We start from the raw sequence: 26,062 nt of genomic DNA, 5'->3' as shown, positions 1-26,062 counted from the left end.
GTTGAAGTTTGAGTATATGGATTCCAAATCCTGTGTGGGGCAACAAAGATTGATCTCCTTGGCCATATTGCACCTATGTGCAAATACCCATGTTCTGATACACTTTCTGAAGGCCTTTGTTACTACATTACTCCTATAACACCTGGTTAAACTTCCTCGTTGTGTTCTAATGAAATAAATATTTCTTATGAAACTACTATGTTCCAGACATAGTGCTAGGAATAAGAATTAAAGATGATTGCAAACAAGAGGGAAACTCACAAATAAGGTCAGGATAAAGTATTTACATAGCACAGAGAAAAGAAGGACTAAGTCTGCCTTGGAGAATATGATTTAAAATAGAAGTAAAATGCAAAAACAAGTTTATTCTAAACTTCAATTTCTTCATTTGAAAATAGAATTTAACCATAAGAATTCTAAATATATGGCTGGTAGGATTCCTTGCAGTATTTCAAGGTGTGAAGTAATTATTTGCTCAAAATGTGTGGTATTGATATAAGGTGAACGATTGAGTATAGTATCTTTATTTCTCTCTCCCCCCTTTCTTCCTCGAACTCATTCAATCATGCATTAACCTCTAACTCTTTCCAGAAACTTCTTTTGGTAAGATCACCAGTGATTTACATTTTGCTAAATCCAGTAACCAACTTTGGGTCCTCATTTTCTTTATTCTTCTGGTAGCATTTGATAAAAACACTTCACCTTTTGATTTCCATGATGCCATGCTCTCATGGTTATCCTCCTCCCTTAGAAAGGTGGAATATGCTTGAAGAATAAGAGGTTTACATTTGTGCAGCAATTGATATTATATTGTGGTATCATTAAGCTCACCCAGGATTCCTGCTTCACTTGCACTTCCATGATATGGGGCAGAGCATCCTGTCTGGCAGCACCACCTGAAAATCCCAGAAGCCGCCACCAAGATGACAGAGGACCAGGAGCTGCAGAGAAAAATATCTGGATTGAAGACTTTAATCGGCTGAAGGTGAGAGGAAGACAGCCCTGGAAATGTTTCAGGAAGCTGGAACAGATAGACAATGTGATATTTATTTTGCACAAGGAGGACCATACCCTAGGAAATTCTCTTTGTTACATGATTATGAAGAACCTGGAAGTAGAATTTTGTGGTTATACTACAACCCATCCTTCAGAGAGCAAAATTAATTTATGTAGACTTGAGGTGCTTTTCTAGTTGCTGAGCCATTTCAGAGAGACCTAAATGCCTACCAGCATGTGCTTGACAAGTTTGAGGCCAGAAAAAAAGGAATATAAGGACCAAAAAGCAAGCAGAAATGAATCCACATTCTAGTCCCTTGTGCACTATACAGGAAGGAATATCCTCCAGGATATTCTCTTTATGAGCTTGCAAAACCCAGAAGTTTGTGATTACAACATGATCTGCCCTTCAGGAAGGTATAATTCTAACTGTTAATCCCTTATAGCTATTGCAACCCCAGTAAGAACCTGTGTATTCTTCTAATAAATCCCCTCTTTAAACTAAACTAAAAACAACAACATAAAAACTCCTCAGAACACTATATTTGATTACTGTTCACCTCATTTGCCTTAAATATTTACAATAGTATTTTGGATATGAAAACAAAGTCCTTGTGTACAAAAACATAGGTTGTCCAAGGACCAAAGGAAGTTAGCAGGACTAAAGTACAGACTGATGTGTGATGAAATGCAATTTAAGAGACAGGCAGAAGCTATATCATACAGGGTTTTAAGAGTCTTGATATGATGTCTGACTTTCATTTTGTGTACTATGGAACATTGTTGAAATATTTTAAGCATGGGAGTTGCATAAACTGATTTATATTTTCACTGTATACACTGATCAGTCCCAAGGGAAAGAACTACAAATACTCTTTTGAGGGTTATTCTCACTAAAATCCCCCATCACTGCCAGATAAATCTATGAGAAAATTACCTTCATACATAAAAATTTCAATAAATTTTTAGTATCAGAAGTTTAAATATGAACAAAGGGCTGAAGCACATCAAATATGTGGTGAATATGTTTCACAGAAGTAAATACAATATAAAAGAAAATGAAACAAAATATTAATTTATATTTTTTAAATATAAAAGTTAAAACTGAAGAGGAAATATGGGGAACTGTCAGAAGAAAACAAAGTAAAACAACAATTAATGTAATGAGAGGTATAAGGAAAGGTGCTATCTCTACTAAACAAGAACAGGAAAATAGAAAAGGAAGAATGGTCAGTGAAAAACAGCTCATGCAAGTTAATATAGAATAGTTGAAATAAGGTATACTATGGGTAGTTTCTTGGAAAGTAGAGTGAAAAAAACTGAATGCTAAAGAGAAAAAAAGAAGAAACCAGAGGATTGATTTAGGTCAAATATCCAAGTAAATAATATTCATTCCAATAAACACAATCATTAAAAGAGAGTAGAGCCCTAGCCGGGTAGTTCAGTTGGTTAGAGTATTGTCCTAATACGCCAAGGTTGGTCAGGGCACAGAAAAGGAGCAAACAAATGAGTCATAAATATGTTTCTTTCTCTCTCAAATCAATAAATAAAAATATTTTTAAAATATAAAAGAGTCAAGGGAGTTATGAGAGAAAATGAAGGAAATAAGTGTTTAGATTAAAATGTTTTTTAAAAAATCCATAATTAACTATAAGTCATAAAATGGTGAAATTTCAAAACATGAGTGCCAAGCAGGTGATAATTAAAACTTTCAGAAAGAAAACAATAATATCACATAATAAAAAAAAGATAATGGATTGCACAATGACATGGAATTTTTCTAAAGCTAGAGTGAAAGCTCAAAGGCAAAGGAGGGGGGGAATTAAATTGGGGAAGGATGCTTATTAACCTACACTTTCCAAGTTAAATGATTGACTTACAATAGTAAAATAAATGTGTTATGAGATGTAAATACCTCACTTTGTTTTACTTTCCAGAGACCTTTTATTAGAAACTTCATAAAATATGTCTCTAGAAAAAAAAGGATAGAATAAAAGAAAAAAAGGATGTAGGATCTGAAAAACAGGAGATGTAACACGGAGGGGCAGGCAATGTAATCTTGGAATAATAAGGAAATTAAGCTCCAAGATGAATGCTTAAGAATATGGTCTCAAGAGGAAATATTCCTCATCAACAGAGAGAAAGGAAGGAAGGAAGGAATCCAAGGAAAACAAAATTCAACCCATGTGTGAAATATTATTGTAAGCCCTGTGAGATAGAGATACTGGAACATTTTGTGGAAGATGATGTAGGTTAAGGAAAAAAAAATAAGCAAATATATACACACAAACATACACAGCAATGATTTACTCTTAGAAAAGCAAAGCACTACCTAAGAAAGATATATTTATACTGTACTACTTGGCAAAGCAGTGATGAAATATATGATTCAGTAAAATGTTTTACATGTATACACATATATTAAACATATTCACTTTTCCAAATGAAAAGTTGTTTCGTTTAAATGCCAAGTAATCCTGTTTCGTTTCATCAATGTATATTGATTTGCTACTTCCATCAGGTTTCTAAGTCTAGAATAAATTTACATCATTGTCTGTCATTATTTTCATGAAAATAAATAAGAATATTTATTTTCTTCCAGAAAGAGGACTTGAGAATAAGAAGTCTTCCTATTCTTTAATGCTTTCAAATTGTTTTCAGGGTCCTTTAATGTTTTATGAAAGATAATCGCCAGCACATGTAATGCGCTTCCTTAAGGAAACAATTCTCTAGATGTCCTTGCAGGAAGCTATAATTTCAATTGTCTTTAGCCATGTAAAATATCCCTTACTCTGATAAATTAATAATGGTGATTTAACCCTGGCCGGTTTGGCTCAGCAGTTAGAGCGTCAGCCTGTGGTCCCAAGAAACCTGGGTTCTGTTCCCCTAAGGACATGTACTTTGGTTGCAGTTTGTCTCTGGCCCCGGTTGGGCTTGTGAGGGTGGCAGCCAGTTGATATGTCTCTCTCACATCGATGTTTCTCTCTCTCTCTTCCTTCCTCTCTCCCTTCCTCTCTCTCTGAAGATAAATGCAAAAAAAAAAAAAAAAAAGTCCTCGGATAAGGATAAAAAAAAAAAGAAAATAATGGTGATTTTAAGAGTTACCAACCTGAGAGACATTTACTTGAAAAAGTGATTTGCATTAAAGAAAGGTGATCTTGAAGTCCTTTCTCTGAAACCAGAAGATGGTAATTCTATATAAAGCAAAGCTTTCATTGTCTGAAAACAAAATTACATTCCTGCTTGCCATGCCTTTAGCAATGAAGCAGAAACAAGTAATTGGTTTTGAGCAGTTTTCAACAAGTATTACACAATTCTAATAGTGTATTACTAACAAAATGTTCCTTTTTACATTTCTTTTAATAAATTGTTATGTTGATTAGATGGAGAGAGAAATGGTATTCTATTATCTGAGTGATCTTGCATCAAAAAGCAAGGGCAAATGACATAAGAAATATTAGTCATTGAGCATGGTTTAAACAAAAGGCTTTGTAGCCATGACAATAACTGCCATAGAGATTTTGTATGCTTAATAAATGCAATATGTAAGTTTATAGTTCTTTATAAAAATAATTATTCCATCTTATTCATAAATATGCCTATATAAATATAAAAATATATCTAGATCAATATATAAATATATTTATTATATATATTTATCAACAAAATCAGAATTGTTAAAAGTAAAAGATTGTTTTTAGTGCTTTTACTAGATTTATGAGTCCTTATAGAGACCTTTATATCAAATATGTTTGGAATAATATTTTATGTTATCAAATTATATATAATTAACAATTATAGGTGTTATTAACAATTATGTGTGTGTGTATACACACACACAGTGACTTAAGCAAAGCAGGGATTATGGACACCCAACCCCCATGCAGTAGAAAATCTTCATAGAACTTTTGACTTCTGGAAACGTAACTATAGTCCTTGGAATCCGCCAGGACCCCCTTGGATGCCAAAACCTGAGGATGCACAAGTCCCTTTTATAAAATGGCATAGAATAATGCATACAGTTGGTCCCTCACATCAGTAGATTCTCAACCACAGACTGAAAATACTGTTTTCCATTCTTAGTTGGTTGAATTGCAGATGCAGAACCCAGGGATTTGGGGGGCCAACTATATATTTATTGAAAAAATTCAGTGTATTAGTGGACCATGCAGTTCAAACCCATGTTGTTCAAGGGATAACTGTATATAAAGTTATTTTGGGAAAGGAGTTTATAAAGATCTGCTAAATAGTAAACCCTCAATTAATGCTACTGAAATCTCAATCTGAGGAAGCCTTTCCATCAAGACAATAGGTCACATAATACTTTATGTGTTGCAATATTTAACACTTCATATTAAATACTTAATTTTTTAAAAATTTTTTTTATCTTTATTGTTGAATGTATTACAGATGCTCCTCATTTTTTCCCCCATTGACCCCCTCCTCCCCACTCCCGGCCCCCTCCTGCCTTTCCCCACACTGTTGTTTGTGTCTATTAGTTATGCATATAAGCATATAAGTTCTTTGGTTTATTTCTTCCCACCCCCCCAATCTTTGAAGTTTGTCAGTCTAGCAACCAATTTGTACTTCTTAATTCCTTCACCTTTTTCACCCATTCCCCCAGCCCTCCCTCCCATCTGGCAACTAACAAAATGTTCTCTGCATCTATGAGAATGTTTCCATTCTGCTTGTTCATTTTGTTTGTAGATTCAATTGTCGATAGATATGTATTCACTGCCATTTTGTTTGTTCATTTTTTTTTTATCCTCACCCGAGGACATTTTTTCATTTTTTGTTCAGATAGAGTGAGAGGGAGAGAGAGGAAGAGAGAGAGAAAGAACCATCAATGTGAAAGGTACACATCGAGTGGCTGCCACCCACATGACCCATCCAGGGCTGGGGACAAACTGCAACTGAGGTACATGCCCTTAGCGGGAACCAAACCAGGGTCTCTCGGGACCAAAGGCCGACGCTCTAACTGCTGAGCCAAACCAGACAGGGCATTTGTTCATATTTTTTCTTTTTCTTCAAAAAGACCCTTCAATTTTTTATATAATAATGGCTTGGTGGTGATGAACTCCCTTAGCTTTTCATTGTCTGGGAAACTCTTCATATGGCCATCGATTCTAAATGACAGCTTTGCAGGATAGAGTAATCTTGATTGTAGGTTCTTGCTTTACATCACTCTGAATATTTCTTGCCACTCTCTTCTAGCATGCAGTCTCTTTTGAGAAATCAGCTGACAGTCTTATGGGAACTCCCTTGTAGGTAACCAATTGCTTTTCTCTTGCTGCTTTTAAGATTCTCCCTTTGTCTTGAACCTTTTGCATTTTGATGGTGATGTGTATATATATTTATTACATGCATAAATTCTGGTTGATTTTTTAAAAAGTCCAACCTCTCACTTTTTTCTTTCATGTGTGGTGCCTTTGGGGTTGTATCTAAATACTCATTACCAAATCCAGTGTCACTGGATTTTCTCCTGGAAGTGTGACAGTTTTGTGTTTTACATTAGATCTATGTTCACTTGAGATTTATTCTCTGAAGGTGCAAAGTCTATGCTAATGAGAAATCATAGGTCTGTAATTTTCCTTTCCTATAGTGCCTTTATCTGATTTTGGTATTAGGTTTATGCTGACCTCATAGAATAACTTTGGAAATATTCCCTCTGTTTCTATTTTTTGGAAGAGATTGTAGAGAATTGGTATAATTTCTTCCTAAAATGCTTGGTAGAATTCACCAGTAAAATCACTTGAGTACGGTGCTTTCTTTTTAATATGGTTAATGATCATTGAATCAATTTCTTTAATAGACATAGGACTGTTCAGATTATCTACTTTTCCTTTTGTAAATTTTGGTGCTTTGTGTCTGTAAAGGAATTGGTTCATTTCATCTATTTATCAAAACTGTGGGCATGGTACCTATCCCTTTATTATCCTTTTCATGTTAATGGGCTCTGCAGTGTGATGATCCCTTTTTCATTTCTGATATTGGTGGTCTGTCTTCTCCCTTATTTCTTAGCCTGGATAGAGCTTTATGAATTGTATCAATTCTTTCAAAGAATTAGCTTTTGGTTTTGTTGATTTTCCCTATTGTTCTCTTATTTTTAATATCTATGATTTTTGCTCTAATTTTTGTTTATTTTTTAATATCTCTTGATATATCCATTCATGTATTTATTTATTTTTTCTTTTAAATTTAATTTTATTTTTGTTACAGATGTTTCTCCTTTTTTACCCCATTGACACCCTCTGTTCTCTAAGGTATAAGATTTTTTTTTTTTTTTTTTTTTATCCTCACCCGAGGACATTTTTTGACATTTTGTTCAGATAGAGTAGGAGGGAGAGAGAGAGAGAGAAACATCGACGTGAAAGGGACACATCGAGTGGTTGCCACCCACACTACCCAACCAGGGTTGGGGACAAATTGCAACCGAGGTACGCGCCCCTAGCGGGAACCAAACCCGGGTCTCTCCAGGCCGCAGGCCAATGCTCCAACCGCTGAGCCAAAACGGCCAGGGCTAAGGTATAAGATTTAAGTATTGATTTTAGAACGTTTTTCTTTTCTAATATATGCATTTAATACTATAAAATTTTCTCTAAGCTAGTACTATTTTCATCTCATCTCACACATTTCGATAACTTGTATATACATTTTCACTTAGTTTAAAATATTTTTAAAATTTCTTTTGGGACTTCTTTGATCTATATGTCATTTACAAGTATATTTTTAAATCTCCAAATATTTGGGGATTTTCCACCTACCTTTTAGTTATTTCTAGTTTAATTCCACTGTGGTCTAAACAGATACTTCCTATTATTTCTATTTTTTTAACTTGTCAAGGTGTTTTTATGGCCCAGAATGTGGTCTATTTTGGTGGATGTTTCATGTGAACCTGAGAAGATTGTGGTTTCTGCTGGTATTGGATGAAATATTCTATAAATAACAATTTGATTAAATTGGTTAGATGGTAATATTTTTCAGGTTAACCACATGCTTCTTAACATTCTGCTGATTGATTTATTAGTTGTTGAAAGAGGAGTGCTGAAATCTCCAAACATAATAGTGGATTTATCTACTTCTCCTTCCATTTCTATTAGTTTTACTTCACATATTTTTAAAGATATCTTACTGATTTTTTAGAGATAGAGGAAGGAAAAGGACAGAGAAACATTGATGTGAGAGTGGAACATTGATGGGCTGCCTCCTGCACACCCCCCACCAGAGATCGAGCCGGAAACTCAAGCATGTGCCCTGACCTGGAATCAAACTAGCAACCTCTTGTTGCACAGGACGATGCCCAACCAACTGAGCCACACGAACCAGGACATACTTCACATATTTTGATGCTACCTTGTTAGATACATGTGTTCGGAATTGTTATGTCTTCTTGAAGAATCCACCCCTTTATATTTATCATTATATAATGTCTATCTTTATTCAAGGTCATTTTCCTTGTTATGAAATTAGCTTTTTCTGAATTAAAGTAGCTACCACTTTGGTAAGTGTAGTATGGTTTCTCTTTCTCCATCCCTTTACTTTTATTTATCTGAATCTTTAGTCTTTATATTTAAAGTCATTATAATTATCATAAACATATAGTCTTATTTTTTAATACATCGCAACAATGTTAGTCTTTCAGTTGCTATATTTAGACCATTAACATTTGCAATGATTATTGGTATAGTTGGACTAATAACTACAATCTTTGTGCTTTCTGTTCATTCCACTTGTTCTTTGTCTCCCCCCTCTTTTCCTGCCTTCTCTTACTTTATGTGAGGATTTCATATGATTCCATGTTTCTTTTAGAGTATATATTATGCCTCTTTTTAATAAATTATAGTAGTTGCATTAGAATTTGCAATACATAGTTTAACAAATCTAAATTTGCCTTCTAATAACACTTTAAAACTTCACATGCAATATAGGAAACAGATAACATAGCATTCCCAAGTGTTCCCTCTTATTCTTTATGACATTGGCAACATTTACTTCATTTTCTATGTGCTATAATCACCTAATACATTGCTACAATTTTACTTTAATCAAGTAATCTTTTTGATCCATACAGAATAAGAAAAAGAAAATATTTTATTTTATATTCACTTATTTCTTTACATAGATCTAAATTTCTTTTTTCTTTTAAATTAAATTTATTGGGGATTTTCCTTCTCCCTGAAGAACTTCTTTTAACATTTCTTGCAGTGGATTCTGTTGGCATTGAATTCCCTTAATTTTTGTTTGTCTGAGAAAGTCTTTATTTCTCCTTCAATTTTGAAGGATAATTCACTGGATAAAGAATTCTAGGGTTTTGCCCAGCCAGTGTGGCTCAGTGATTGAGCATCAAACTATGCACCAAGAGGTCGCCAGTTCGATTCCTGGTCAGGGCACATGCCCAGGTTGTAGGCCTGATCCCCAGTGGGGGGCATGTAGGAGGCGGACGATCGATGTTCTCTCTCATCGATGTTTCTATCTCTCTCTCCCTCTCCTTTCCTCTCTCTCTAATATCAATAAAGAAAAGAAAAAAGAATTTTAGGGTTTTGTTTTCTTCTCTCTCAAACTTAAACATTTAAGTCTTTGCTCTCTTCTTGCCTGCATGGTTTCTTATGAGAAATCCACTGTTATTCTTATCTTTGTTCATTGATAGGTAACTTTCCTCTCATGACTGGCAACCTGGCTTCATTCAGTATTTTCCCTTTGTCTTTGTCTTTTTACAGTTTGAATATGATATGGCTATAGGTTTTTGTTTATTTTTGGTTTTCGGGTTTTGTTTTTTGTTTCTTTGTATACTTTTCCTGCTTGGTATTCTCTGAGCTACCCAGATCTGTAGTTAGATATATGTTACTAATTTTGCAAAGTTCTTAGCCTCTATTACTTCAGCTATTTCTGTTGTGTTCTTTTTTTTCCCTTCTGGTATTGTAATTATGTGTATGTTACACCTTTAGAAATGAACCCACAGTTCTTAGACATACTGTTACAGTTTTGTTTTTTCTTTATTATTTTTTTCTCTTTTCATTTCAGTTTGGCAGGTTTCTGTAGATATGCCTTCAAGCTCACTGATTCTTCCCTTTACCAATGTCTACTCTCCTAATGAGCACATCAAAGGCATTCTTCTTGATTTTTAGCATTTTTTATTCTTTCTTAGAGTTGCAATTACAGTCTGTTTATACTACCCTTCTGTGTTTGCATGATGTCTCTCTCTCTCTCTGTTTTTTTTTTTCTTTTGCATTTAGAACTCTTATTAAATTAATCATGACTATGTTAAAGGCTCTGTTGGATGATTTCTATATTTATATGATATCTGAGCCTGCTTCTGATGTTTCCTTTGTCTTGTCTTGCCTTTCAACATGGTTTGTCATTTTCTTGTTGAAAACAGACATGAAGTTTTGGGTAATAGGAACTGAGGTGATAACGACCTGAGTGTATGTTTTCTGTTAGTCTGGTTAGGGCTTGGGCTGTGTTTAATGTTTGCTATGGGTGTATGTGTGAGAGGTTTCAGTTCCCTACCATGTCCTTGTTTTGTCTCCCCTCTTTACTTTCGACTTCCATAATGTTCTGACTTTGAAAGAGTCTACATTTTGCTGCTCTTCTAGCTGTAATCCACTGTTATTATCCAGAAGCCCTGATGATGTGGTGGTAAGGTATGGAGAGGGGAAATGTTTTACAATTGTATGATTAACTCTCAGTCTTTTAGTATCCCCTTGTCCCTGGCTTATTAATTTTTAAAATGTTACTTAGTTATACCTCTTTTAGATGAGAAGGAAGGCTAAACGGGGGCTAGAATGGAAAAATGCCTACCTCCAGCTGGGAGAAGGCTCTGATAAAGTGTTTTCTCCTGCAGAGTAGGCCTTTGTTACAGAGAATTCTCTGGGCTCTGTTTCACAGTGGTTACTCTTTCTGTCTCCCAGCTAGAGCTGCCAAGGGATCTTTCTTGACTCTTCACCATGAGAACCTGGTGGGGTTCCTAGAGATAAAAAAAATTAATGGGTGGGGGTTTCCATAAGATGGTAACACATAGTAGTTTCTCACTCTCATGGGAGTCCACAATCATTGTTCATTTATGTGTTATACCAGAGTATGTCTCTAGCAGTCTTAGCACCAAGGAAACCGATCTTGACTGTTATTATCTGAACCCACCTGTCTCTTCAGAATTAAGGGTAGTGGTTTCTCTGCTACCTCAGTTCTCTAATGTGTTCAAGAAAAGTCACTGATTTTTGTTTGTTTGGATTTTTATTGTTGTAAAGATGGTATGGCACCAAGTTGGTCTAAGAATCTGTGGCAGTGATTCCCTCAGAGTCAGTTCTCCTGAAAATGAAAGCTGCATCAGATCCCTTTTTAAAATACTTGTATTTTGACCATCCTATGTTCCATTGAAACTAGTAAAACCAGATATACTTTACTTATTCCATACCTGGGTATACTAGAAATATTATTCATTTACAAATACAGACCAAACTTGTCAATGTATTAGAAAATCAAGGTTATGAACAGAAGCTGCCGAAAATAGCTTTACTATTGTATATCTGACATGATGCTCTAGATATCCATGTCTCACCAAATTGTATCTTTTCTCTTTAATACTTCTAATTTTTACTTTTTTAGTAGATCTGGACTTCTACTTCCTGAATAACATGCTATTTTCCCTATGACCCTAGAAACATGCCTTAAACATAAACTCGTTTAACTTGGATTCTCATAACAGTTATAGGCTTTCCAACCTTCTCTTTTTGCATCCCAACAACTTATTCAGGTTTAGCTCAAAACAGGGTCTTTTTCAAATACTCATCCACGTGAATGGACACTGCAACTGCTTTCACATTTCTGAGAGCAAGTTCTTCCTAACACTGATCTCATTTATAAAGGCTTACATTTCTACCACCAACCCTTGGACACTGTGATATGAACTATTGCTACCTCTCATGAGTATCACTGAACTGGTCTCCCCAGTTTTAGTCTCAATTAATTTTTCTATATTTAGGATCCATCAATCAAGTTCCAGAAGCACTGTAACTAAGGCCACATACATCAGATTATCATTTGGATGTATTTCAAGAGAGTTGGGGGGGGGGCGGGAATTAACAACACGAAAACACAGACCAGATGTGTATTTTTAGCTGGAAGGACATGGCATTGTGTAGTCATTGAAACCATATCAAATATTCACAAAGTAATTAAATTTTTATTCACACATGTTAGAACAAAATAGACTATTTACATATACCCAAAGTCCCTACAGATTTCTTTAATATGCCTAGATACCAAGAATGTACCTTCTTAGCACAAGGAACTTTAAAAAGAAACAAACAAGAAATTAAAGTCTCACCAAAATCAGAGATTATAATCTTTTTTTTCTTGTTTGTAGAAACAAAGTATTTCTATTCTCTATAGAATTCATAGGTATCTATGACAACACAATTTAATAGGAGCTGACAAAATACAACTCAGCAAACATAAAGGAAAATCTTTCAGACATTGGAAAGAACAAATTCCAACTTATGTTATGTTTTTATTTTTTAAAAGATTTTTAAATTAGGCCCTGGCTGGTTTGGCTCAGTGGTTGGAGCATCGGCCTGCGGACTAGAGAGACCCAGGTTCGGTTCCAGCTAAGGGCACAAAACTTGGTTGCTGTTTGTTCCTGGCCAGGGTTGGGGTTGTGTGTGGGGCGACCATTTGATGTATCTCTCTCGCATCAATGTTTATCCCTCTCTCTTTCTCTCTCACTCCCTCCTACTCTATCTGAAGATAAATGTAAAAAAAAAAAAAAAAAAAAAAAGGTTTTTAAGTTAATTTTTAGAAAGAGAGACAGACATTGATGTGAGAGTGGAACACCAACCATCTTCTCCTGCACACCTCCTACCAGGGATTGAGCAGGCAACCTGGGCATGTACCATGACCAGAATCTAACCAGCAACCTTTCAGTGCATGGAGTTCAGATGCCCAACAAACTGGCCAGGGCTTTCACTTATTTTAGAGGACTAAATTGCTAGTAATCTTCACTTTTTTTTTTTTTTTTAATCCTCACCCGAGGACATTTTTCCATTTTTTGTTCAGATAGAGTAGGAGGGAGAGAAACGAACAGAGAGAGAGAGAGAAACATCGATGTGAAAGGGACACATCAAGTGCCTGCCACCTGCACGACCAACCAGGGCCGGGGACAAACCGCAGTCGAGGTACGCGCCCTTAGCATGAACCAAACCCGGGTCTCTCTGGACCGCAGGCCGACGCTCTAACCACTGAGCCAAACCGGCCCAGGTAAGACATACCTTTCTTAAGAAGAAGATAACATTATCAAGAATCTTTAAAGTTCTGTCTAATACTTAGCATTCTATTTTTTAAAAAAACAATCAAAAAACCAAACTAGACAAAAGAGAACAAAAAAGTGACTGAAAAGTATTAATAAAATCAATCTCAGAAATGAAATTTGAACTGGCAGCTAAAAACTTTTAAATAACCACAGTCATAAGCTAAATATTTACTACCTAGGGTTGTGGTAAGAAATCTAGTGAAATCATGTATACACAAATATTTAATATTTAAATGTTTTCTTTCCACTTAGACATTGCTAGAAAAACACTGCAAATTCTTAGTAACTCCTGATGTCTTTTCTTTTCTTTTTTGTTAATCCTTACCCAAGGATAGTTTTCCATTGATTTTTATTTTAGAGAGAGTGGAAGGGAATGGGGAGGAGAGAAAGAGAGAGAGAGAAACATTGATGTGACCCTCTCACACTGACTAGTTGCCTTCCACAAACACCCCAACCTGAGCCGAGGATTATAAGCAACACAGGGACTTGTCCTTGACTGGGAATCAAACCTGTGACCCTCTGGTGCATAGGCCAAAGATCTAACCACTGAGCCATACCAGCTAGGGCAGTAACTACTGATTTATTGATGTTATGAAGAACACCAATCTTAGGAACAATTATATTAAACTCATAGTTCAGAATAAAACTAAGACGATTATACTTTTATTTCACATAAAGTATACTCCAAGTGTGTCTTCCTAAGAATATTCCTTGGCTTCAACGACTGAGCTTTTGTCTTAATTACCTATTATTATGCTATTTAGAGTGTGATTTGCAAAAGATGTCTAATTTTAATCATAATATATTACTTTTATTCATTTAGCCTTCAGAGTATGACATTTCCTAAATATTTGCTAAATTCTGTGCATAGTTTGCTGTTATTCACTATTTATTTACTATAATATGAGGTATTGAGGGAACATAACTATTAGACCACTCCATTGTAAGGCTAAAATTGTTATGAATTGTAAATCATATGATAGCTCAAGCTGAGAAAATAAAATATTACAAGTGGCAAAATTTAGCAAGAATGAAACAGAACATATGTGCTAAAACATTACAAGGAAAATGTTATATATAAGAAATTTCAGTAAATTATCATCATTATCAAAAAGCACTTAAGTGGCCACCTGAACCTGGAACTCTTTAGAAAGTAAACAAAGAAAATTAGATAATAAGCTACATTTTGGATAAAAATATGATAGTTGTACATGTTTTATGAATAATTATTTTAGAATATACATTTAGTGTACTGGAAAAAATACATGTTGATATTTTTCAGGTTCATAATGTAGCATGTAATCATTATGCAAAATTATTCACCTTTGAAGCTTCAGCAATAAAACTGTGAGATAATGGAAGCTTGATCATTATCAAAAATAAGTTTATAGGAAATAATAATTTTTTTAATTATTTTTTATTAAGTTGTTTTTCTTACAGATGTTTCTCCTTTTGCCCCCATTAACACTCTCTACCCCATCTCCCCCGCCACATCCCCAGCTTTATTGTCTGTGTCCATTGGTAATGCATATATGCATGACAGTTCTGCATATGCATACATGCATGTAAGTTCTGTGGTTTATCTCTCCCCCCCCCAAAAAAAAAAAAAACCCTCTCCTCTGAGGTTTGTCAGTCTGTACCCTACCTCTGTATCTCTGGGTCAATTTTGTTCATCAGTTTGTTTAGTTCATTATATTCCACAAATAAGTAAGATCATGTGATAATTTGTCTTTCTCTGCTTGGCTTGTTTTTCTTAGCATAATATTCTCCAGGTCCCTCCATGTCATCTCAAAGGATAAGAGATCTTTCCTTCTTACAGCTGCATAGTATTCCATTGTGTACATGTACCACAGCTTTGTTTATCCGCTTATCTACTGATGGACACTTGGATTGTTTCCAGATCTTAGCTATTGTAAATAGTGCTGCTACGAACATAGGGGTGCATATATTCCTTCTGATTGGTGTTTCAGGCTTCTTAGGGTATATTCCTGGAAGTAGGATCTCTGGGTCAAATGGCAGTTCAATTTTAACTTTTTGAAGTAACACTATAATGTTTTCCATAGTGGCTGCACTAGTCTGCATTCCCACCAGCAGTGTACTAGAGTCCCCTTTCTTCACACCCTCGACAGCACTTGTTGTTTGATGATTGTTGATGGCAGCCATTCTGACAAGTGTGAGGTGATACCTCATTGTTGTTTTAATTTGCATCTCTCTGATGATTAGTGATGTTGAGCATTTCTTCATATGTCTCTTGGCCATTTGTATGTACATTTTGGAGAGGTGTCTATTTAGGTCCTCTGCCCATTTTTTATTTTAATTTTTTTTTTTAAACAGAACATGATTATATTTAATACACAAATTTGGTACAACCAAAAAATAAAACACCACAGTAAAATAATAGCAAAAAAATGAGAAATGGTTAACATCTTCAGTCATAAACAAGCTCTTAAAAACCAGTAACAGAGGCACTATAATCCAAGGGAACTGGAAAGAAGAAAATGAAATACAAATGATGACTAAGATTAAGAATACATGATTGAGCTGAACAGGAGCAGAAGAGTAATTTCACTAACAACACAGTGGCAAGAATAAAAACACTGACATACAAAGTCTTTCAGTTTTGAGCAGTGTTGTCCATTTTTTAATTGGGTTCTCTGTCTTCCTTTTGTTGAATTGTATGAGTACTGTATATATTTTGGAAATTAACCCCTTATCTGATGCATCATTGGCAATTATGATCTCCCATATAGTGGGTTCTCTTTCCATTTTGATGGTTGTATCTGTTGCTGCGCAGAAGCTTTTGAGTTTGATGTAGTCCCATGTCTTCATTTTTTCCTTTGTTTCTCTTGCCTTATGTGGTGTATCAGTGAAAATTCTGCTGCATATGATGTCTGAAATTTTATTGTTTGCATTTTCTTCTAGAATTTTTATGGATTCATGAGTTACATTTAAGTCCTTTATCCATTTTGAGTTTATTCTCGTGTATGGTGTAAGTTGGTGGTCTAGCTTCATTTTTTTGCAAGTAGCTGTCCAATTTTTCCAACACCATTTATTGAAGAGACTGTCTTGACTACACTGTATGCTCTTGTCACCTTTGTCAAATATTAATTGACCATATGGTCTTGGGGCAACTTCTGGGTTCTCTGTTTTGTTCCATTGATCTATCTGCCTGTTCTTGTGCCAGTACCAGGCTGTTTTAATTACAGCGGCTTTGTAGTATAACCTGATAATATCTGGTAATTTGATCTCTCCTGCTTTTTTTTTTTTAAATAAGAATGCCATCAATTTTTTTACTTTAATTTTGTATCCTGCTACTTTGCCAAATTCATTTATTAACTCTAGTAGATTTCTGATGGAGTCTTTAGGGTTTTCTATGTACCATATCATATCATCTGCAAATAATGACAGTTTCACTTCCTCCTTTCTCATTTGGATCCCTTTTATTTTTTCTTCATGTCTGATTGCTGTGGCTAAGACTTCCAGTACTATGTTAAATAAGAGTGGCGAAAATGGGCATCCTTGCCTTGTTCCTGTTCTTAAGGGGAATGCTTTTAGTTTTTGCCCATTGAGTGTGATGTTGGCTGTTTTTTCATATATGGCCTTTATTATGTTGAGATATGATCCCTCTATTCCCACATTGCTGAGCATTTTTATGAGAAGTGGGCGTTGGATTTTGTCGAATACTTTTTTAGCATCTATTGGTATAATCATATGGTTTTTATCTTTCATTTTGTTTATGTGGTGTATCACATTTATTGATTTGTGAATATTGTACCATCCTTGCATGCCTGGGATGAATCCCACTTGGTCATAATGAATAATTTTTTTGACGTATTGCTGGATCCAATTTGCTAATATTTTCTTAAGGATTTTGGCATCTGTGTTCATCGGGGATATTAGCCTGTAATTTTCTTTCTATGTAGTATCTTTATTTGGTTTTGGAATTAGGATTATGCTGGCCTCATAAAATGAGTTTGGAAGTGTTCCGTCTTCTTGAATTTTTTGAAATAGTTTGAGTAGAATGGGTGTTAGATCCTCTTTGAATGTTCGGTAAAACACCCCGGTGAAGCCATCTGGGCCTGGGCTTTTGTTTGCTGTGTGTTCCTTAATTACATCTTCAGTTTATTTTGTTGTCATTGGTCTGTTCAAGTTTTCTATCTCTTTCTGGTTCAGTTTTGGGAGGCTGTGTGTTTCTAAAAATTTGTCCATTTCTCCTAGATTGTCCAATTTTTTGTCGTATAATGTTCATAGTATGTTTTGATGATCCTTTGTATTTCCATGGTGTCAGTTGTTACTTCTCCTCTTTCATTTCTGATTTTGTTCATTTGGTTTCTCTCTTTTTGTTTCTTGGTGAGTCTGCCTAAAAGTCCATCTATCTTGTTTATCTTTTCAAAAAATAACAGCTTTTTGTTTCATTGATCTTTTGAATTGTTTTTTGAGTCTCTATGTCATTTATTTCTGTTCTGACCTTTACTATTTCCTTCATCCTACTATCTCTGGGTTTTCCTTTTGGTTACTTTCTAGTTCTTTAAGTTGTAGGGTTAGAAAGTCAAGTAGGAATTTTTCTTGTTTCTTGAGGTAGGCCTATAATACTATGAACTTCCCTCTCAGGACTGCTTTTGCTGCATCCCATAGATTTTGTATTGTGTGTTCACTTTCATTGGTTTCCAGGAAGTTTTGAATTTATTCCTTTATCTTGTTAGTAACTCATTTGTTGTTTAATAACATGCTATTTAGCCTTCAAGTGTTTGAATGTTTTTGTGTGTTTTTATTGTGATTGAGTTCTAGTTTCATGCCACTGTGATCTGAGAAGATGCTTGATATGATTTCAATCTTCTTGAATTTGTGGAGACTTGCTTTGTGTCCTAACATGTGGCCTATCTTTGAGAATGACCCATGTGCACTTGAGAAGAATGTATATTCTGCAGCTTTGGGGTGAAAAATTCTATAAATATCAGTAAAATCCAACTGATCTAGTTTGTCTTGTAAGGACTCTATATCCTTGTTAACTTTTTGTCTAGAAGATCTATCCAGGGGTGTCAGTGGTGTGTTAAAGTCACCCACTATTATCATGTTGCTATTGATCTCTCCTTTGAAGTCCTCCAAAAGTTTTAAAATATATTTTGGTGCTCCTATATTTGTTGTGTATATGTTTACCAGGGTTATATCCTCTTGTTGGATTGATCCTTTTAATATTATGTAGTGACCTTCTCTGTCTCTTATTATGGCCCTTGTTTTGAAGTCTATCTTGTCAAATATGAGTATTGCTACACCAGCTTTTTTTTCATTTCCATTTGCTTGGAAATTTTTTTTTCCATTCCTTCACTTTCATCCTGTGTGAGTCTTTTGTTGTGAGGTGGATCTCTTGCAGACTGCATATATATTGGTTGTGTTTTCTTATCCAATCAGCTACCCTATGTCTTTTGATTAGAGCATTTAAGCAAATTACATTTAAGGTAATTATTGATCAATAGATATTAGTTGACATTTTAATTTTATACGTATGTTCCTCTTTCTCTGTTTCTTCTTCTTCTAACAACAGTCCCTTCAGCATTTCTTGCAGTGCTGGTTTGGTGGTGGTAAATTCCTTTAGTTTTTGTTTATCTGTGAAGCTCTTTATTTCTCCTTCAATTTTGAATGATAGCCTTGCTGAATAGAGTAGTCTTGCATTCAGACCCTTGCCATGCATTACTTTGTATACTTCATGCCACTCCCTTCTGGCCTGCATCGTTTCTATTGAGAAATCAGCTGACAGTCTAATGGGAGCTCCCTTGTAGGTAATTTTCTGTCTCTCTCTTGCTTCCTTTAAGATTATTTCTTTGTTTTTAATGTTTGCCATTTTTATTATGATGTATCTAGCTGTGGGTCTTCTGGGGTTCATCTTTCTTGGGACTCTATGTTTCCTGGACTTGTGTGGCTTTTTCCTTTACCAGTTTAGGGAAGTTTCCTGTCATCATTTCTTCAAACAGGTTCTCTATTCCTTTCTCGAATTCTTCTCCTTCCGGTACCCCTATCATGTGAAGGTTGTTATGTTTTGTATTATCCCACAGCTCCCTTAAACTCTCCTCCTGCTTTTTAAACTTTTTTTACATTTGCTGCTCTATTTTGGGTGTTTTTCTCTATCTTGTCTTCTAAGTTGCTGATTGGGTCTTCAGCTTCTTCTAATCTACTATTAAACCCTTCTAAGGTATTTTTCATAACAGCTATGTCATTCTTTATTTCCTCTTCATTTTTATGCATAGCTTCTACCTCTTTATGTGTAGCTTCTACCTCTTTTTTAAGCTGAAGTAGTTCTCAGAGAGCTCTTCATAATTCTTATTAAGTTGCTTGTAGTTCTCACAAAATTGTTGAGCACCCTTAAAATCATTGCTTTGAATTCTGACAAGTTGTTGTCTTCCATTTCTTGTAGTTCCTTTTCTGGTGATTCCTTTTTTTTCTTTCTTTTGGGCGTTGTTTCTTTGTCTTCTCATTTTAGCCGTCTGGTTGCTCTAGACCCGGCGAGGTATGTTTAGATGTGTAGGCAGCTCACTGTATATCAAATAAGGCTACTGTGCCTCCCAGACTGTTCTGTTGTGTGTTGCCTTTTGCCTGCTGTGGAATCCTGTTTGATTGACTACTGGGGGCTGGTATTGGTGTGTCCTGGTAGGTGCTGCTCCTGAATCACATGGACCCCTCTGAAGCTGTGTTCCCAGCTGGTAGCTGGTACCACCTGTAGCTGTATAGCTCAGGTCCTGCTGGAGCTGCACTTTCTGCCCAAACTGTGGGCAGATGTGTCACACAGGCCTCACTGGAGCCCTGGCTCTCTGCCTATCTTGTGGGCAGGTGGGTTGCACAGGCCTCTCTGGTGCCCCAGCTCCCTGCAGGTCCCTTGTGGAGCTGGATCACACAGTTACTTCTGGAGACCTGTATCTACACCTGTCTTGTGGACAGCTGGGTAGCACAGGCCCCTGTGGAGCACCAGGTCCTGCCACTGGCGGCTGGGGAGTGCTGCTGCTCTGTGGGGCTGAATTCCTGCTCAGCCTTTGCTGTAGTTTTGGGGGATGGGTCTTGGCTGCTGATCTGTGCTTCTGTTGCCTGGGGATGGATGTCTGCTCCCCAGCCTTTGCTGCTGGGGTTATATCTTGACTCTGATTGGGCTGTTACTCTGAGGGATGGTGCTGGGCTCCCCACTATTTGCCATTTCCACAAGAGGCACCTTGGGAGCTCCATACTGTGCACTAGTCTATGTTGACCCAGGGTGTCCACTGAACCGATGGTGCCAGGTGCATTGGTGGGCTCAGGTTCCTGGGCCCTAGCTGTTCCCACTGCCTCCTCCCAGGGAAGACCCGGGATCTTCCAAAATGGTGAGCCCTCCCTAAGGCACCCTGAAGAGCCTCTTACTGTGGTAGCTGGCTGCTCCAGTCCACAGCACATGAACCTTCTGCTCTGTATCTCTGTACTACATGAGTTTGGTCATCCCCTTTCACATCCACTCACATTCTCTCACACACCAGTTCACTTTCTCAAGTACTCACCCTCCTTCCAGTCCTGCCCAATGCCATCCTTGACTGGTTCTCCTGGAAATAATAATTTAATGTTATATTATTTGAAATGGCAAAACAGTTTTGTGCAAGCTGCTGAGATAATCTTTCTCAAGGCTCTTTCCATGGGCTATATTGCAATAATAGTACTTAAGGGATAAAAAACAAAAACAAAAACAAAACATCACTCAATAACACTTTTCGTTGCTTAATGTTGTTTCATTAAAAACATTTCATGTTTAATCAATAGCCATTAATTTTTTGTAAAACACATGTTAATGCATTCATTCATTTGCTCATGTATCTATAAATTTATTCATGTTCTTGTTATTTATTGAACATCTATATACCTGTCTGGCAGAATTCTAGTCACTGAGGACACAGCAGAGAGCCAGCCATTCTTAAGTTGCTGAGAATATGAATATTGCATTCTAAGGAGCAGAACCAGAAACTGTCTTGAAATAAATAGATAATTTCAGATATGAAAATTACACTGAAAAAAAATAGGGTTTTATACAAAGTGACAGAGAGACAGCTTTTAGATTCCAGGAAAGGCAGAGACCTGAATTTTAATAAAAATCAGGCTAGGTTAAGGTTTGGGAAATAGAGTTCCAGGTAGAGAGAACTGCAAATGAAAAGGAATAGGAATGAACTTGTGTCATTCTTTGTTCAAGGAATAGAAAAAAAGCTAGTGTGGCTACAGATTAGGGAGCAGGAATCTAGGATTTGATTAGAAGTCTAATGGGAAGCCATTGAAGAGTTTTAAGAACAACAGTATGATCTGATTTTAAAATTTAAATATTTTAAGTATTATATATACAGAAAAGTGCATAAATAATAATTTATACAACTTATTTTAAAAATAAACACACCTTGTACCCTGGCTGCTGTGGCTCAGTAGTTATAGCATCTGCTCTCACACAGACGGGTCATGGGTTTGATTCACAGTCAAGGGCACATACCTGGGTTGCAGGTTCGATCATCCCCACTCCAAGTTCAGGCAAGTGCAGGAGGCAACCAATCGATGATATGTCTCTCTCACATTGATGTTTTTCTCTCTCTCTCTTTCTTTCTCCCTCTCTCTCTCATTCCCTCCCTCCTTTCCACTCTCTCTAAAAGTCAATAGAAAAAATATCCTCGGGTAAGGATTAATAACAACAACAGCAACAAAAAATAAATAAATAAATAAAACACACAGCCTAATACCACATGATCTCACTTATTTGTGGAATATAATGAACATAACAGTCTGAGGAATAGGGTAAACCCAGAAACATGGAAGTAGGGTATAGACTAACAACCCTCAGAAGATGGGGTGGTGAGGGAGGGAAGAGATAAACCATAGAACTTATATGCGTGTACGCATAACCAATGGACATGGACAACAAAACCAGGGATGAGGTGAGGGGATGGGGAGGAGGGTGTCAATGGGGTAAAAAAGGAGAAACATCTGTAACAAAAATAAAATTTAAAAAAAAATAACACCCCAGAAGCCCATCATACCACTATGCCACCAAAAGTAACCATGACTCTCACTTCTATCATCATGGCTTGGTCTTGTTTATTTTTGAATTTTAATAAATGGAATCACATCATTTGTGTTTAGCGTCAACATTGTGCTGGGAGGTTCATCCATGTTGTTGCATGTACCAGTACTTTGTTCACAATTTATTTTTCAGCTTTGCTATTGACATTTAAATTGCTTTCACTTGAGGGATATTGCAAATAATGCTGCTATAAATGCTCTAGTAACATGTCCACAGGTGAACAAACAGTTGCATTTATCTTGTATATATAACTCAGGCAGGTCATAGGTATAAAATTTTATGTAAGTACTATCAAACCAAAGTGTTTGATTACCAATCTTCATTCATCAATAGTGTACATAAGTTATAGCCACTCTACATACTCTCCAGCCCTTGATATTGTTAAATAAAAATTTAAATTTAATTTTAGCCATTCTACTGGGTAGGTTGTGATGTCTCAGATTTTTAAGATATATTTTATAGTTTCATTTTTATACTGCACATATTATATACATTTAACAGATAAGAAAATGCTTCATTTTAAAGTTTTTTGTTTGTTTGTTTGTTTGTTTTTAAATAGGTTTTTACTCATTTTTGGAGAGAGGAAGGGAGACAGAGAAACATTGATAAGAGAGAAACATAAATCAGCTGCCTCTTGCACACCTCCTACTGGGGATTGAGCCTGCAACCCCCGGCATGTGCCCTGACCGGGAATTGAACTGACCACCTTTCAGTGCAAAAGACGATGTCCTACCAACTGAGCCACACCAGCCAGGGCTCATTTTTAAGTTTATAGCACAATGAGTTTTCACAAATGTAAACACTATTATAGTGACCACCACAATAAAAATATTTCACTTTCATCACCCAAAATCTTCTCTCATGTCCCAGTGCCTGTAACCCCTCCCCATGGCACCAGGCAACTATCAATCAGCTTTGGTCACAAAAGGTCAGTTTTACCTCTTCTGTAATTTCATATATGTGAAATCATACCATAGGCACTTTTTTGTTTCTGCCTTCTTTTGTTCCACATATTCACTCATGTTATTGTGTGTATCATTGATTTTTTTTTTCATTTTTATTATAGAGTAGTATCCCAAAATATGGATATACCACAAAATGGTGTCCATTTTTCATCCATAATCTATTAATGGACATTTGAGTGGTCTCCAATTTTTGGTTACTATGAATAAGGTTTCTGTGAGCACTCATGTAAAAAATCTTTCTCTTCACTCCACCTTGGGATAGAATTTCTGAGGTTCATGTTAAGCATAAGTTTAATTTTATTGGAAACTACTGAACAGTTCTCCAAAGTACTTGGAAAAACTGTACACTACTAACAGCAATATATCCAAGTTTCACTTTCTCCTAATGCTAGCCATCATTTGAAAGTGTCTACTTCTTAAACTTTAGGTACTGTAGTAGATGTGTGGTGCTAATGGTGTCTTTAAAAGGGAAGACATTTCAACTTTGTTGATCTTTCTTTTCTTATACGATTGGTATTTTATGCATAATATTTGGTTACCTATAGATTATAAAATTTCTTACATGTTTTCTTACAGATGTTTCTTGGTTTAGCCTTTACCTTAAAGTCCATGGTCCATTTTGTATGGAATTTATGATATGAGAATTATTTGGTCAAGGTTCTTTTTGTATCATAAATATATCCCAGAATTTCATCACCAATAGGTAAAAAGATTATTTTTGTCCATTGAATTATTTTGGTCCTTAAAAAAAAAAATCCACCGCCCTGGCCGGTTTGGCTCAGCGGTTAGAGCGTCGGCCTGCAGTCCAGAGAGACCCGGGTTCGGTTCCCGCTAATGGCGCGTACCTCGGTTGCAGTTTGTCCCCGGCCCTGGTTGGTCGCGTGGGTGACAGCCACTCGATGCGTCCCTTTCACATCGATGTTTCTCTCTCTCTCTCTCTTCCTTGCTCTCCCTCCCACTCTATCTGTACAAAAAAATGGAAAAATGTCCTCAGGTGAGGATAAAAAAAAAAAAATTTAAAAAAATCCACCTAATTGAACATATATGTGTATGAGTCTATTCGTGGACACGCTATCCTATCTTATCATTCTATATATGTATCCCTTATATCAATATCACACTGTCCTGATGACTGGAGCTTTTTAATAAGTTTAGAAAACAAGTAATATAACTCCTCAAACTTCGTATTCTTTTTCAAAATTATTATGACAAATTTTGGTTCTTTATTTTTCCATATAAGTGTTTAGGTTCAGCTTGTTAATTCCTGGTGGGGGGGGGGGGCAAACAAGCCTGCTTGGATTTTGATTGGGATAACCTTGAAAATAAGATCAATTTTGGAAAAATTGACATTTGAACAATATTAAGTCATCTTATCTAATTCTTAACATCTCCACTTTTTCCATTTTTACCTTAGTTGTTTTTTTACTTTGACCTCCATTGGGTTTAATTTCCTTTTGCTTTTAATTTTATTCATCTTTCCTTCATTTAAAAAAGTTGCTTAAGGTTGAAGCTTAGATCATCCCACTTTAACTGCATTCCACATGTTCTGATATGTTGTGCTTCTTATTTTAATTAATTTTAAATTTTTGTTTTATTTCCCTTGTTTCTCCAATCAATGCATTATTTAGAAATGGATTGTTTAATCTTCAAATATCTGAGGATTTAACAAATATCTATCATTGAATTGTAATTCAATTCTGTTCTAATCAAAGAACATTATTTGTGATATTAGTTATTTGAAATGTATGGAGACTCATTATATGATTAGGTATATGGTCTGTACTGGTGAATGTTTCATATATATTTGAAAAGAATATATATTCTGCTATATTCAGTACAGCACTCTACAAATACCAATCAGACAAAGTTTTCTGTTACTACTTCCAATAAAAAAAATTCTAATTTTTCTGCATCTCTCGAAATTATCACAAGATATTTTCCTCCTTTATCTTATTAATGTGGTGATTTATTTGACTGATATGCAAATGCTATTCTAATGTTGTATTCTATGAATATATCTAACTTGATGGTATAATGTGGTTTAAAAACTACAAACTGGGAGAGAAAAATGGCGGCAGAGTGAATGGAAGCTACACAGACCATCTCCCAGGACCAAACTAGATTTACAATGAAAATAAAATAATAGTCAGGAAGGGGTAACCGAAAGGCAGCCTGGAGGACCACATAACCAGGGACACTGACTCAATCCTGGTAGGCTTGCAAATACATGAGAGGGGGCCGGGAGCCCACGGTCGGCAGCAGCCTGGGCTGGGACCAGCGGACTTGGCTGGGACTAGGGGACTCGGCTGGAAGCTACTGCCGCCTCAGCTGCGTCCAGTGACCACGGCTGAGTCCTGCAAACACGGCTGGGTGTTACACCCTCGGCTGGTGCTACAGACTTGGCCGCCCTTACCTGGGAGCAGCACACTCACGTTCAAAGTCCCAGGAGGCTCCACGACATAGAGTCTGGACAGAGGATAAATTGGCAGCAGCCACTCACCTTGGGCTCCAGCAGAAGGAAGGCAGACTGGACTGGAACTGTGTGGGGACACTCGGGATTTGGAGGGTACTCAGAGCTTTTGCTGAGTGCAGCCACAGAGGACTGTGGTCATCTTACTCTTTCCCAGGGCCCTGGGAAGAGGGGGCGGCCCCTCCCTCAGAGATTCAACCCCACCTGGTGGCCATTGAAATGCTAATTGAGGCCCATTAAAACCAGCATCTGCCCCACCC

The 26,062-nt window shown here is 36.2% G+C and overlaps 1 pseudogene; it reads left to right on the top strand.

The window, feature by feature from the left end:
- The first annotated feature begins 923 nt into the window (after nt 1–923).
- Nucleotides 924–1,309, top strand: LOC118635243 (annotated as a pseudogene).
- The last annotated feature ends 24,753 nt before the right edge of the window (nt 1,310–26,062 follow it).

Source organism: Molossus molossus, unplaced genomic scaffold (genome assembly GCF_014108415.1).
Source record: "Molossus molossus isolate mMolMol1 unplaced genomic scaffold, mMolMol1.p scaffold_m16_p_2, whole genome shotgun sequence".
Lineage (NCBI taxonomy): Eukaryota > Metazoa > Chordata > Mammalia > Chiroptera > Molossidae > Molossus > Molossus molossus.
This window is presented reverse-complemented; position numbering and strand designations above follow the sequence as displayed.